This window comes from Notamacropus eugenii, chromosome 2, assembly GCF_028372415.1.
Source record: "Notamacropus eugenii isolate mMacEug1 chromosome 2, mMacEug1.pri_v2, whole genome shotgun sequence".
In the NCBI taxonomy this organism is placed as follows: Eukaryota; Metazoa; Chordata; class Mammalia; order Diprotodontia; family Macropodidae; genus Notamacropus; species Notamacropus eugenii.
The window spans coordinates 370,760,329-370,775,250 of NC_092873.1; positions in this window are offsets into that span (position 1 = coordinate 370,760,329).

A 14,922-nucleotide genomic window follows, 5' to 3' on the forward strand; every position below is an offset into this window, starting at 1 on the left:
ACTCCAATGTACATCCTATGTTTCCTTTGTGCTACTTCAATTCTGCTTTGCTTAGAGAGCACCGTACACTTTCTGATGAGGGCACATCAGCTGAGTGGTCCTGTGCTAGTGTCTCCCATGTTGCACAGTCAAATCCAAAATTCGTTAGAGAAACCTTGAGAGTGTCCTTGTATCGCTTCTTCTGACCACCATATGGTCACCTGCCCCAAAGAAGTTCTCCATAAAATAGTCTTTTTGACAAGTATACATTTTGCATTTGAACAATATGGCCAGCCCATCAGAGTTGTGCACTCTGAAGCATAGTTTGAATGCTTGGCAGTTCAGCTTGAGCAAGGACTTCAGTGTCTGGTACTTTATCCTGCCAGGTGATTCTCAGAATCTTCTTAAGACAGTTCAAATGGAAGCAGTTCAGTTTCCTGGCATGGTGCTGGTAGACTGTCTACACTTCACAGACATAGAACAATGAGGTCAGCACAACAGCTCTGTAGACCTTCAGTTTAGCAGTCAGTCTAATACTTCTCCCCCAAACTTTTCTTTGGAGCCTCCTAAACACTGAACTAGTTCTGGCAATGCATACATCAGCCTCATTGTCAATGTGTACATCCCTGGAAAGTACATTATCAAGGTAAGTGAACTTATCCACAGCATTCAAAACTTCTCCATTTGCTGTAATCAATGGTTCCATGTATGGATGCTGTGACTGTTGTTGATGGAGCACTTGTGCTTTCTTGGTGTTAATTATTAGGCTAAAATTAGCACAGGCAGCAGAGAATTTATCCATACTTTGCTGCATTTCAGCTTCAGAGGCTGCATTGAGTGTACAATTATCTGCAAATTGAAAATCATACACCAACACTCCCTCTACTTGGCTTGTAGCCTTTTCAAATTGAAGAACTTACCATCAGTATGGTAGTTGACCTTGATGCCGTGTTTATCCTCATTGAAAGCATTTGACAACATGGCTGAAAACATCATGCTAAAAAGCATGGGAGCAAGCACACGGCCTTGTTCCTCTCCATTGGTGACTGAGAAGGCACAAGAGCATTTTCCACTATCTAAAACCCAGGCAACATGCCATCATGAAACAGACATACAATACTGATGAACTTCTCTGGGCAGCCAAATTTTAACACAGTTTTCCATAAGCCCTCATGACTAACAGTATCAAAGGCCTTGGTCAGATTTACAAACGTTGTGTACAGACCTCTGTTCTACTCCTGGCATTTTTCCTGGAGCTGTTGGGCAGCAAATACCATATTGACTGTTCTTCGGCCGTTTCTGAAGCCACATTGGCTCTCAGATATATAACCATCTACCAGGTGAAGGATCAGCCTGTTAAGGAGGACTCTAGCAAGAATGTTGCCAGCAACGACTAAGAGAGAGACACCCCCCCCCCCCCCCCACCATGATTGTCACAGGACAAACTATTCCCTTTACCTTTATAGAGATGGACAGTGGAGGCATCCTTGAACTCCTGGGGGATAATCTACTCTTGCCATATAACCTGGAAAATTTCAGTCAGCTTTTATATGAGTAATGGTCCCCCTACCTTTTAAATCTCAGCTGGAATAGAATTGGCACCAAGTGCTTTGCCACATGAAAAGAGCCTAATGGCCCTTAAAACCTCTTCTTCACTTGGAAATTGAGCTAAGGAGGGATTGACATCAATCTGAGGTAAATGGTCAATGGCCTCAGTATTGACTGATGATGGTCTGTTGAGAACACTATGGAAGTGTTCAGCCCATCTCTCTAGGATCATGTCCTTATCACTAATCAATGTGGCTCCATCAGCACTGAGTTACTGTGCTGCACCATAGGTTTTTGGTCCATAAATAGCTTTCAGGGAATCATAAAAGTGCTTTGGATTGTTACTATCAGCATAAAACTGAATTTCATCTGCTTTCTTACTGAACCAGGAATCCTGCATCTCTCTAAGTGTGGCTTGTACTTTGCTTTTGATGCAATTAAATGCTGCCTTCTTAGAGGTGGATGAACTATCCTGCTAGTATATCCTGTGGACTTCTTGCTTTTTGTTTAGCACATTCTGAATTTCCTCATCATTTTCATCAAACCAGTCTTGGTATTTGCAAGTGTTCTGACCCAGATGAGCAAATGCAGTGCTGTACACCAGACCTCTGAAAGTTGCCCACTCCTTTTCTGCTCCACTGTTGCCAACTGTGGGTTGACTCAACTTTCCCTCCAAGTTAGCAGCAAACTATTCACACTCAGAGAAAAGCTCTAATTTGTTGACATTAATTCTTCTGGTAGTCATTTTGCCTTGGGGGAGGCACTTTTGATGAATGTGAATATTTAGCTTGGAAAGGATAAGGATATGATCAGTCCAGCACTCTGCACCACACATTAGCTTTGTCACTCTCACACTGTGTCTGTCTCTTCTCCTTACAATCACATAGTCTATTCGATGCCAATGTTTGCTGTGAGGGTGCATCCATGAAGTTTTATTGCATTTAGGTAAACAGAAAACAGTGTTGGTGATGAGAAAGTCATGTGACGCACAAGTCTTCAGCAGCAAATTGACTAACTTTGGTCCATCTGCCGAAACAGTTTACCTGGGTGTGGTCGCTGTGCATGCTACAACTTCTTGGAGCCACAGGTAAGAGTTGGGTGGAACAGATGAACATCAAAGGTGGAAAGAGCCCCCAAAAGGGCTCAGCAGTCATCACACCAAAGACACTGATCCTCCCTAAACACACCCTACACCCCAACCTCTGGACTAGACACATTGTGACAGTAGTCTCCAAAAGATCAAATACCTAGAAGCCATCTCTTCTATTCCAGTGTGGCACCCCCAAACATCAGCTTTTCTGGCTCAGAAGCCAATTGGAGGAGACAGGAGATTCAACTCAGTGATGAGCCATCCATAGCTGGAAACAAACAAAAATAAACTAACAAATCCTTTGGAATTCAACAAAGAAACTATTAGATTAGTAGCATTATTGCAGGCAATGCTGTTGTCCACAATTGGTTGGACATATCAGTGAACCACCAAAATTAAGGAACATTTTTAATAGATGTTACCATATTGGAAACAGGGCTGAAAGAAAAGGTTTTAGTCTGGGGGTGTTGAGGAGGGTGGTGCTACTGTAGTATTGTGCTTATCTGTCCAGTAGCAGTATGTTCACAGTTGTTGTTGGTGGTAGTGGGTCCCTTCTCCACAAGAATTGTACCTTTGACTTTTGGCTTTTGGCTTCCAGTCAGACTGGAAGCAGGGTGAGTGACCAAAGGGTGGGGGGTATAGCTATTTCCAGGGCTCTTGGGCCTAGATAGGCTCCTGTCTCTACTAGAGCTTAAAGAAGGTGATGGTAGAGGTTGTAGGAGTTGTTCCCCCTGCCTAAAACCTGCTGTCTCCCTCTTTGAAGTTTTGCATGCACAAATAATCCCTTGTAGGAGCTATATTATTTGTTTTTGCATTGCTATGTTCTGAGGAAGGTCTAATTAATATATGGGGGAGAGCCAGGGGTATATCCTGAAGTGACTTGTGATGTAAAAATAAAAAGAAGTAATGTAGTAAAGTTAGGTCCAGGTTAGAGAACCAGGGTCCAAATCTTTCCTCTGACATTTACTATCTGAGTGACCTTAGACAAATTTTTTAACTTCCCAGGGGAGTCAGATTGCTCATCTACAAAATGAGGGCAACATACTAAATCAGGAGTGGAAAACCTGTGGCCTCTAGGTCCTCAGATGCAGTCTTTTGATGGAGTCCAAGTTTTACAGAACAAATCCTTCTATTAAGGGGATTTGTTCTGTGAAGTTTGGATTCAGTCAAAGGACCACTCTTGAGGACCCAGAAGTCCACATGTGGCCTGGAGGCTGCAGGTTCCCCACTCCTGAACTAGACAATCTCTGAGTTCCCTTCCAGGTCCAGATTCAATGAATTTATTAATAAAATAAAATGAGTTTGTTGGACCAAGATCATCAATGTGCTTGGTTGTTTTCCTTCATTCTTGAAGAGGACCAAAATGACATCACTATGTTGGGGTCAAGGCCAGTGTGTCCAACTGTGGTTGATCAGATCAATATGTACTCTGAAGGCTCTGAGTTAGATCCGGAAAGGAGTGCAAGGTCATCACTTTCATTTTACCAAAACAGATTCTGAGAAGACTTGCCTAAGGACATGCAAATAGAGGTAGAATTTGAACTGGGGTCCCCTATGTAAGATATCTTTCACCTCTAAAATTCTATGTTCCTGAGACCTGGCAAGTGGGAACAACATAATTCTAGATATTTTTACTATTAGTTTCACCTCAGAGTAAAGAGGGAGAAAAGGGTGCAGAGAAAGAAGGTTAGGGAGGTGACAACCTGCCTCATCCATGTCACAGTTTTGCCCAGTGTCAGTCTTGTTTGTCTGACACTACCTGAGCAAATAAAAATTCTACTCAAAGTTAGTTGGATTACATGGAATAGACTGTCAGTTTGAAGGGAATATTCATCTGAAGATGTCTTATTCTTTACAAATTTATCATGTTTGAATATATACTAGCTTCCAATGGCTTTTTTGTTTGAGTACCCAAGGAAAAGGTCTCTGCTGGCAGACTAGGCATGCCGGACTAACCATGGGTATTCAAACAAACGGATGACGAGCATTTTATTTTCACAGATTTCACAAAACCCACACTAGACCCTATCATCCCCACAAGCTATCGTTCTTTCTCTCTCTTCTTTTTTTCCTGCTGATCTCTTTGAAAAAGTTGTCTGTAGACACTGCCTTCACTTCTTCTCCCTCATTCTTTGAAAATCTCTGTAATTTGGTTTCCCCCTCCATCAATCAGATGAAACAACCATGTTCAAAGTCACCAGTGTTGTGTTAATCTCCCAATCTCATGCCATTTCTCAGTCTTCATCATTCATCCAGGACACAGCCTGTAATCATAGGTGTACCCCAAGGACAGCTGCCTCTGTATACTTTTGAAAATATTGCACAAGTTATTGTTTAAATATTTTCTGTATCATTGTTGTCCATTTTTCCCAAGGTATCCAAGGACTCCCTATGTACTGACTCATCTGCTCACTTGGATTTATTTATCTTCTCTTTGTTGATGAACCCAAGAATCGTGTCTCTCTCCCAAATTCCAGTTCCTCATCACCAACTGCCTACACGACAGTTCAAACTGTATGTCCCATAGACATGCCAAACTCAACATGTTCAAAAATAAACTTATTTATCTTTGCTCCCAAACCAACCCTTCATTTGAATTTTCCTATTTTTTCCCAAAAGTGTTGTAATTCTTCTATTCACAAAGATTGCAAATCTTCAGCCTCTGAGACCTGGCAGGTGAGAAAAACACAATTCCAGATACTGGGGGTTTTTTTTACTATCAGCTTCACATCAAAGTAGAGGGGGAAGAAAGTACAGAGAGAGAAGGGTAGGGAGGTGATGACCAGCTTCATCCACTTCACAGATTCACACAGGGTCGATCTTGTTTGTCTTTGACCCTACCGAAACAAACAAAAATTCTACCTGAAGCTAGTTGAGGTGATCCTCTATCCTTCACACTCTCATTCATCACACATGTCCACCCAATTGCCATATCTTGTCAGTCTTCATGACATCTCTTGTAACAATACTTCATATATGAGAGGCAATGTGGCATGGTGTAGGAAGAGCTAGCCTTGAAGCCAGGAAAAGTAGTTTTATAGGTAAATTCCACCTCTCACATGTGTGACTATAGGTACCTAACTTAACCTCTCAATGATCAAGGAAATTCTCTAAAACTCTAAGTTGCAGAGAAAGTACCATCAACCTCTGCTGGAAGGGGCACTTTCCTCATCTGGGATTTCCCAATATCAATAAAATATTAGGTCCAGTCCCTATCCCTAAACCTATATACATACATGCTGTCTCTCTGAGCTCCTTGAGATCAGGGACCGTTTTTGCTTTTATTTTTATATCCCCAGTGACTAGTACAGTGTTTCTCACAATACAGATGCTCAACAAATTCTTGTTGTTTGATTGAGGAGATCTCAGTGGCCATATACTCCAACCCATTACTAAACAAAAATCTGCCTTACAATTGAGTGAAATATGTTCTATATCTATAACATGTTTGAAGACATGCACTAAGAAGGTATCAACTAGAGACCTCCAATGAATTCGCTAGTACCTCCTGAGGTAGTACATGGCCTTTTCTAGATGAACCTGAGATTGACCTTCAAGATCTTAGCTGCTGCTTTGAATTTCTTTTCTGGAGCACAGATAAGAGTGGTACTACTGAGACGACATGTTCTTGATCTTGGAGAACACCTTATGAATTCGAGAGGTCAGGAATTCCTGGGTCCAAGTAGTGATTGTCCAGAAAGGGGATATCTCCAACACAACTTCTTGGAGGTGATCACAGGTGGCAGAATTAATCTGGCATGTCTGGTTTGCCAGCAGAGACCTTACACTTGAATATTCAAACAGTACAGGTCCAAGGTGAATGTGAAATGCATATTCAGTAGCCACACAATATGTTGCATGATTTAGTGTTTTAAGGATCAGCTTCCTAGAAGAGTATAATAGAAATTGGGAGTCACCATTTCAAGTTTTAAAAGTGTATTTGCCAATGCACACTTATAAGTCCTTGTGATTTAGGTGTTTCTATTGTGGAGAAGGAAATAAATAGGTTTCCTATAACCAATCAACTTTGTATATTAAGTAACTTTCTGGAAGGAAAACTTTTTTTCCTGGATAATGTTTTTAATCAAGAAATCATAACAATCATAGATTCCAAGTGGATATATAAAATAATAAAAATAATAATAATTTTTGTTGTTCAGTCATTTCAGTCATATCTGACTCTTATTTCAAGTTCTCTTGACAAAGATATTGGAGTGGTTTCAATTTGGAAGGAAAACTTTTAATCCCTTTTAGAGGAGTCCATAGATATGAACCATTCCTAAACTTTAAAAGATTTTCTTTAGATTTTCTACCACTCTAGAATGGGAGTCTACTAAGCTAGAAAGTAAGAAAAAAGTCTAATGTTTCCTTTTGGAGGTCAGACTCCTCTGGAATTGAACCTAGTCTTTTGAACCCAGAGTTGGGTCCCCCGAGGGAGAAAAGATGCTTGGCCCCCTGGTCTTTACATATATTATTAACTAAGAAAGCTCTAACTGACATTACCTACCAAATAGTTTTCCATAAAATCTTAGTTGGAAGTAGCCCTTGTTTGTTTGAAGGGCTATTTTTACATGAGTTAAATGTACAATTCATTGGAAAACTTATTTTCCCTCAATATAGATATCATTTAATAGCACTTTGTATACTTCTTTAAGGAATAACTAGGTGGCATAGTAGATAGAACACTGGCCCTAGGATGAGAAGGACCTGAGTTCAAATCCAGCCTCAGAGACTTACTGGCTGTGTGGCTGTGGGCAAGTCATTTAACTGTAAAATGAGCTGGAGAAGGAAATGGCAAGCCATTCCAGTATCCTTGCCAAGAAAACCCTAAATGGGGTCACAGAGAGCCAGACACACCTAAAACGACTCAACAACAATGAAATACTTCTCTAATACATTATGGCAGCTAGGTGGCTCAGTGGGTAGGGTGTTCAATTGGGAGTCATGAAGATCTGAATTCAAATTTTGCCTCAGATATTACCTGTGTGACCCTAGACCAGCTACCTAACTTCTCTCAGACTCAGTTTCTTCATCTCTAAAATAAGAATAATAATAGAATTGATCTCCCAGGTTCTATTGTCAAGGGAAACAAATGAGATAATATATGCAAAGTGCTTTTCCAACTTTAAAGTTCTAAATAGATGTGAGCTACCATTATTAACTACCATTACAGACTCATCATATTCTAAGAAATATTATATTTATCTATGGATATATCACCCCCTCCTATAAAATCCATGAAGGTCTTATTTATCTCTGTATCAACTCCAGCCCCTAGCATAGTGGTTTATATACTGTTGGTACTCAATACATTCAATTCCATTTAATTTAACAAGTATTTATTAAATGTCTAACCATGTAGAAAGGTGATGGGCAGAGGTGCATAATGGAGAGAGGGTAGACGTTAAAGCCAGGAAGACCTAGATTAAAGTTTTACCTCCCACACAAACTAGTCATATGACTATGGGCAAATACTTAACCTCTGTGTCCCCGGTAATGCTTTAAGACTATAACTTAGAGATAAATTGCCAATCTGTCTCATCATGAAGACAGGCTAGGGTGAGTGAGCAGACACAGAAAGCAGATGAGTGAGCCAGTCCAGAGAAAAGCCCATGCAGAGATACCTATATAAAACTCAAGACGTACAAAACTCCTGGTCTCCGCGGTCTTGCTTGCCACATATGTTGATTACATATAAGATATGTACATACAAAATAGATATAAAGGGAAGGGAGTAAGGAAGGGAGCAACACTAGCAGCTGAAAGCCTCCGGAAAAGCCTCCTTGTAAGGTGATGCTTAAGCTGCATCTTGAAGGAAATTGAGGATTCTAAGAGTCAGAAATGAATAGGGAGTACACTTTATGCATGGGGGCCAGCCAGTGCCAAGGGGCAAAGATGAGAAATATACAGAGAACATATAAAAGGGTAGTTTGACTGCCGTAAATAACATGTAACATCAATCACAACGTATACAACACAGTCATATATCATTGCAGTGATATACAACATATGCTATAATATGTAATATGTGGTACTAGCATTACAACATGTATATGCATTATAATATATAATTATATAGTAACAATTATAATAACATATAATGTGTGTTATAATATGCAGTGATACAAAATCATTTATATATAATGCATAGTGATACATAGTAGATAGAGCAGCTAGGTGGCACAGTAGATAGAGTGCTGGGCCTGGAGTTAGGAAGACTCACCTTTCTGAGTTTAAAATCTGTCCTCAGACACTTATTAGCTATGTGACCTTGGACAAGTAGCTTAGCTTCATTTGTCTCAGTTTCCTCATCTGTAAAATGAGCTAGACAAGGAAACCACTCCAGTATCTTTGCCAAGAAAACCCCAAATGGGGTCATGGAGAGTAAAATATGACTGAAAATGACTGAACATTGAAATAATATATCATAATAGGTAGTAATATGTACTTAATAAATATAAGTTAGTAATATATTACTATAATATATAATATTAGTGGCACAGTGGATAGAGTGCCAGGCCTGGAGTTAGGTAGAGCCATCTTCCTGAGTTCAAATCTGGCCTCAAACACTAACTAGCCATGTGACTCTGAGCACTGTAACAGGGTTACTCTTTGCCTCAGTTCTTTATTTGTTAAATGATCTGGAGAAGAAAACGGCAAGCCACTCCATTATCTTCGCCAAGATAAACCCAAAAGAGGTCACGAAGAATTGGTCATGACTGAAATGATTAAAGGGCAGCAATATAGTAATAATAAGTAACAGATAATTAATTATATAAGTAAGTAACATGTAGTAGAGGTAGCTAGGTAGTTCAGTGGATAGAATGCAGGGCCTGGAGCCAGGAAGACCCGAGTTCAAATCTAGCCTCTGACACTTACTAGCTGTGTGACACTGGGCAAGTCAGCTTGCCTTGATCCACTGGAGAAGAAAATGTCAAATCCTTCCAGTATCTTTACCGAGAAAACCCAAAGGACAACAATGGTGTGTTTCAGTCCACAGGATCATGAAGAGGCAGACACAACTGAACAACAACAGAAAGAGTTATAGTAGCTTATTATCATGTATAATATATTATAATTATAATAATTATTTGTAATCATATATAATGTTATTACATTTAATCTATGTTCTAATATATAATTACATATAAGCAATATATAGCAACATATTATTATATAAAATAATGTTATATATTATCCTAATAATATACTATGAAGTAGTAATATAAGTATATGTAGTAACATATTATATTGTGTATAATATACATATAATTATGTAATATTATATATTATTGTGATATATATAAGATATTATAATCTAGAAGTAATTATTATATATAACAATATATTGTTCTATATTATGCTATGTATTACTATGAGAATATGATATAACATATAATTATATATGTGAGGTATACATATGTACATATGTATACATGTGTGTATGTGGGTATATATTTATGCGTATATAATGTGTATGTGTATATATGTGTATGTGTGTGTGTGTGTGTATATATATATATACATATATATTTATATATATAAATTAGACAGGAAAGGTATGTTGGGGCCACATTGTGAGGGCTTTAAGCAACAGACTAAGGAGTTTATCTTTTCTCATAGATAGAGGTAATGGGGAATCACTAGAGTTTTGGGAGCAGGGAAGTGACATAGTCAGACCTGTACTTGAAGAAAGTGCTTTGGCAGCTGTGTGAATGATGGATTGGAATAAGGCGGGAGTAGTGGTATGAGAGAGGAGGCCAGAACTTAGGTGGTGTCCGTGTGGACTGAGAAAAGGGGCTGGACTCAGGATATGTCATGGAGATAGATCAGACAAAATTTGATAACTGAGTTAACATGTGTGGCAAGTAAGAACCAAGAGTCCAGGATGACACTAAGGTTGGGAATCCAGATGACTAGAAAGATAGTGATGTAAAGAAATTCAGAAGAGAGATGAGTTTGAAGGAAAAGATAAATTCATTTTTGTACATGTTGAGTTTAAGATGCATCCAAAAATGCAGCGAATGTCCAAAAAGCAGTGAATGAATGAAAGAACGTTTCTGAGCCACAGAAAGAAGTAGTGTGATGTAATGGACCAGGAACCAAGTCCTGAGTTCCAATTCTGACTCATCCACTAATTGACCGTGTATCCTTGGCCAAATCACTTCCCTTCTACAGGTTTTGGTTTACTCATATGCAAAATGATGTATACAATGTAATCTTTATCAGCTCTGGGGATCCGGTCCTAATTCCCCTTCCCAGTGATGAGTCAAGTGCCCAGAGCAAGGTTATATCTTCCCCTCCTGAGTAGATGTAGCTGGCTGAATGGAGTCCCAACTAGCTGGGTAACTCAACTCCTTCTGTGTGCCTCCCCCTCCCCTTCCTTCTCCTCTCCAAAGGATGCCAAAAGTTGCCCAGTTAACTTGGGTTTTACTGGCCCCTTCCCTTCTCTTTCCCCTGTTCTGTCCTGTCCTGTCCTGCCCTCTTCCAAAACCTTAAACCTACTGTACTTTGAAACTGGGACACCAATGGGCCCCTGGCTAAGGGCTCCTCTTGACCCTCCTAGCTTTATAGTGATTATCAAAACTAGCTGTTTTTGTTTCCCACCTAGCGTGATGTCTTTCTTTTTCTTGGCCTCCTCTCCTGTCTGCCTCCCTCTCCCCTTACTTCTCTCCAAAGGATGGTAAATCTGGATGGCCAAAAGATGCCCAGTTGACTTGGGTTTAATGGCTCCTGTCCCTTCTCTTGCCTTTCCTTCCCATTCTCCTGTCCTGTCCTGTCCTCTCCCAAAACCTTAAAACTTCTGCACTTTGAAATTGGGACTCCAATAGGCCCCCACCTAAGGGCTTCTCTGGACCCTCCTAGCTTTAGAGAGATTATCAATAGTACCTGTTGCTGTTTCCCACACAGCCTGATATCTTTCTTTTTCTTGGTCTCATTAAAGGGACCATGCCCTGGTTACTTCTTAAACAGGCCTATTCAATGAATGGGCATTGCCCCACCCTAAGTGAGTGCCTGCAAAGACTTTGGCCTAAAGGGCTCAAGGTCTCCCAGCGCATCCTGGGTCATCTCCAGTCATCCTGATGAATATCTGGTCCCTGGATTCAGATGGCTCTGGAGGAGAAGTGAGACTGCTGACCTGTACAGCCCTCCCTCACTCAGAACGAAGTCAAATGCAAGTCATGTCATCATTTCTCTGATGGCATGGTCTTCTTTGGTGATGGAGGAACACAAGGGTAGCTAGGGGCATCCCTGGAGGGGCTGAAGCATCTTTTTCTAATGCTATCTGTTCAATTCCCACTTCCAGTGTGTTCTGTTGGTGATTAACTTCCTAGTATCAGATTATCCTAGTATCCAGATTATCTAGACACAGATTATCCAGGTGTCTCTAGGTTCATGGTAAAAGTCAAGGGGGAGAGAGATGGAAAGCGTGTTCTCAGCCTAGAAAAATAAACCCACCCTCTCACACCCTGGAGATGAACCAACCAAACAGAATGATTTATGGTGGCAGAAGGGAGTGGTTTAGTGTTTTACTAGAAGGAACTAATCTTGACTAATATTAGTCGGAAGTACAACTCAAAGGCCAACTCCTTGAGATAATTTGAAGTGGCAGTGGTGGTTATGGTACAAAGAATACTGAATCTGGAGGCAATAAAGAAGTAATGAAGAGGAGAAATGAAAACATTTTAAGAGAGTCAAGAGTAAGAGTAAGCAAAGAGAAATTTGGGGAAAGGGGCTGGAGGAGAGATCTAAGACTTTAGGAGAATTGATGGAGGTCTTCAAATATTTGAAGGACTGTTTTACAGAAGCAGGGGGAGGCTTGTTATGTATTGCTCCACAAAGGGAACTACTATACCTCCAAAGGATGGAAGTCAAAGGGAAATGCATTTTGGCTCAATGTAAGGAAAAACTTTTTAGGCAGCAAGGTGAAGAAGCAGCAGGTAAGAGGGCTGGACTTGTCAAGAAGACCCAAGTTCAAATCCCCACCTCAAGGCTTTATATAGCTGTGTGACCCTGGGCAAGTCATTCAGATTCTCTCAGTCTTAATTTCCTTATATGTTAAATAGAACTTATCTCCCAGGGCTGTTGTGAAGCTATCAAATGAAATACCATTTGCACAGTGCTTTTCAAAGTTTAAAAGCTCCATAAATGCTATTATAAGTATTAAGAATTAAAGCAATGGAATCGGTTGCCACAAAAAGATAGCTGTCTAGGATGCCATGAAAGAGATTCTTGCACTGGAGATGAGGTTGGATTAGATGATTTTTTTTCAATCCTTAATTGCCACTGATTCTTTGAATCTGATGAATTCTTTGAATATATGTTGGAGGAAGCTTGGAAAAAGGGGTTAAGGACTGGTAGCAGGGTCTTTCACCATTTCTGTAGTCTCAGTATCGTCATATAGTGTCCAACTGCTCTTCAGATATTTCAGATATTTAGGCATCAGAAGGAAATCTCTGAAGAATGTAGTCTTTCTGAACTAGAAACAAAGGAGATAGATATCTAATAACTGGGGAAAGGCTAAATAAATGGTGGCTCTTGTGTGTAATGGAATATTACTGTGCTGGAAGGAATAACTAAAATGAAGAATTCAGAGAAGCATGAGAAGATGTGGGAAATGATACTAAGTGAAGTCAGCAGAACCAAGAAATGATGACATGTGTAAACAGAAATAGCAAAACCTGAAACTGAATGCTGTCTAATTAGAAGGTGCAAGCTTGGCTCTAAAGAAGAGAAAATGCATTCCTCCCTTGATTGTAGGGGTGGAGGGTTGCATCCACAAGGAATTGGTTTGTTCTTTGCTGAATTTTTTCCCCTTTTTCTTTTTTGATCTTGTTTCCAGGAATGGATCACTGGGTAGACAGCTGGAGAAAGCTATATTAAGAAATGAATGTGATGTGAAAACAAAAGATGTCAATAAAAATAATATTCCTTTTTAAGAGACAGGGGCAGCTAGGTAGCACAGAGGATGGAGTATTGGGTCTGTAGTCAGGGGGATCTCAGCTCAGTTCTAGCATCAGACACTTGCTAGCTATGTGACCCTAGCCAAGTCACTTATCCCTGATTGCCTTCCCACCCCTCCACCCTGAAAAAAATAAAATAGTTAGAAAATGGATTGGTGATAAAATAAGATTAAATTTCCTTTTAAAAACCTTCAGCCTTTCCTGTACTTGCAGATGAAACTACACTTTCAGGATTTAACAGTTTGTAAATACTTATTAAACCCTTATTATGGATAAGCTACTTGACTTGTTACTGATAACCATAAAGACAGAGGCAATATAGTCACTGTTCTGAAAGAGTTTACATTATACCTGAAGATTGGAGGGTGTTGAGGAGAGAGAGGAGGAGGGAGCTGAGTACACGAGGGTCTAATACAGTATAGGGAGTGTAGGGGCAAAGGAGAGATCAAAGAGCCCTAGTGATATTTAAGGAGATAATCAATAATCGTTAGAGGAAACAGAGAAGGAGGCAGGGGTATGCTAGAGCCACTTATACTTGTGTCTAGAGAGCTGATTGTTAAATTTGCAGCGTGAGCATTGACACCTCAGAAATCAGAAAACTGTAAGTCAGGGCTTGATGTATTATTTTGCTGCTTGCCTAGACTTAAGGAAGTGACAGAGAAAATGATAATAATGCAGATTAAACTTGAAAGTGTTCTATTATTTTTCCCTCCAGACAACCTGTTGTTAAATATTTACAAGCACCCCATTGGAAGAAGGAAATATTTGAGTAAAGTCTCAAAGGAGTCCAAGGATCCTAAAAGACTGCTATAAGAAGGGAATGTGTTCCAGGCATTAAGTGACGCAGATTTTCTTCAGTCCTTACTGAATGATCTTTTTGCTTCTATTTCTACTCTTTATCAACCAATATTAGATTACAAATAGGTGTTGCCTCTTCAGGTTTCCTTGGAAAAATTTTTATGGGATAAAAATAATAAGGAAATCTAGAGTTGAGTGGTAGACCAAAAATCCCCCAAACCAGGAAATACCACACTTAATTTGTTCAAGGAACAGTCACTTACTTAGTCAGGGTGCAGTTGTACGCACAAGAATGTACTGGGTTTCATAGGTCAGAGCAGACAGGGATCTTAGAAGCCATACTAACCTTTTTTTTTTTTTGAATCTTGGACTTTTTCATGATCTGGGAAATCTTAAAGATTCCTTAAAATAATGTTTTTATCAAATATTTTATCAAATAAAATACATAGATCACTCACTACTAGGTCTGTATCCCAAAAAGATTTTTAAAAAGGGAGGCAGGAAGGACCTATTTGTACAAAAATATTTATAAGCAGCTTTTTG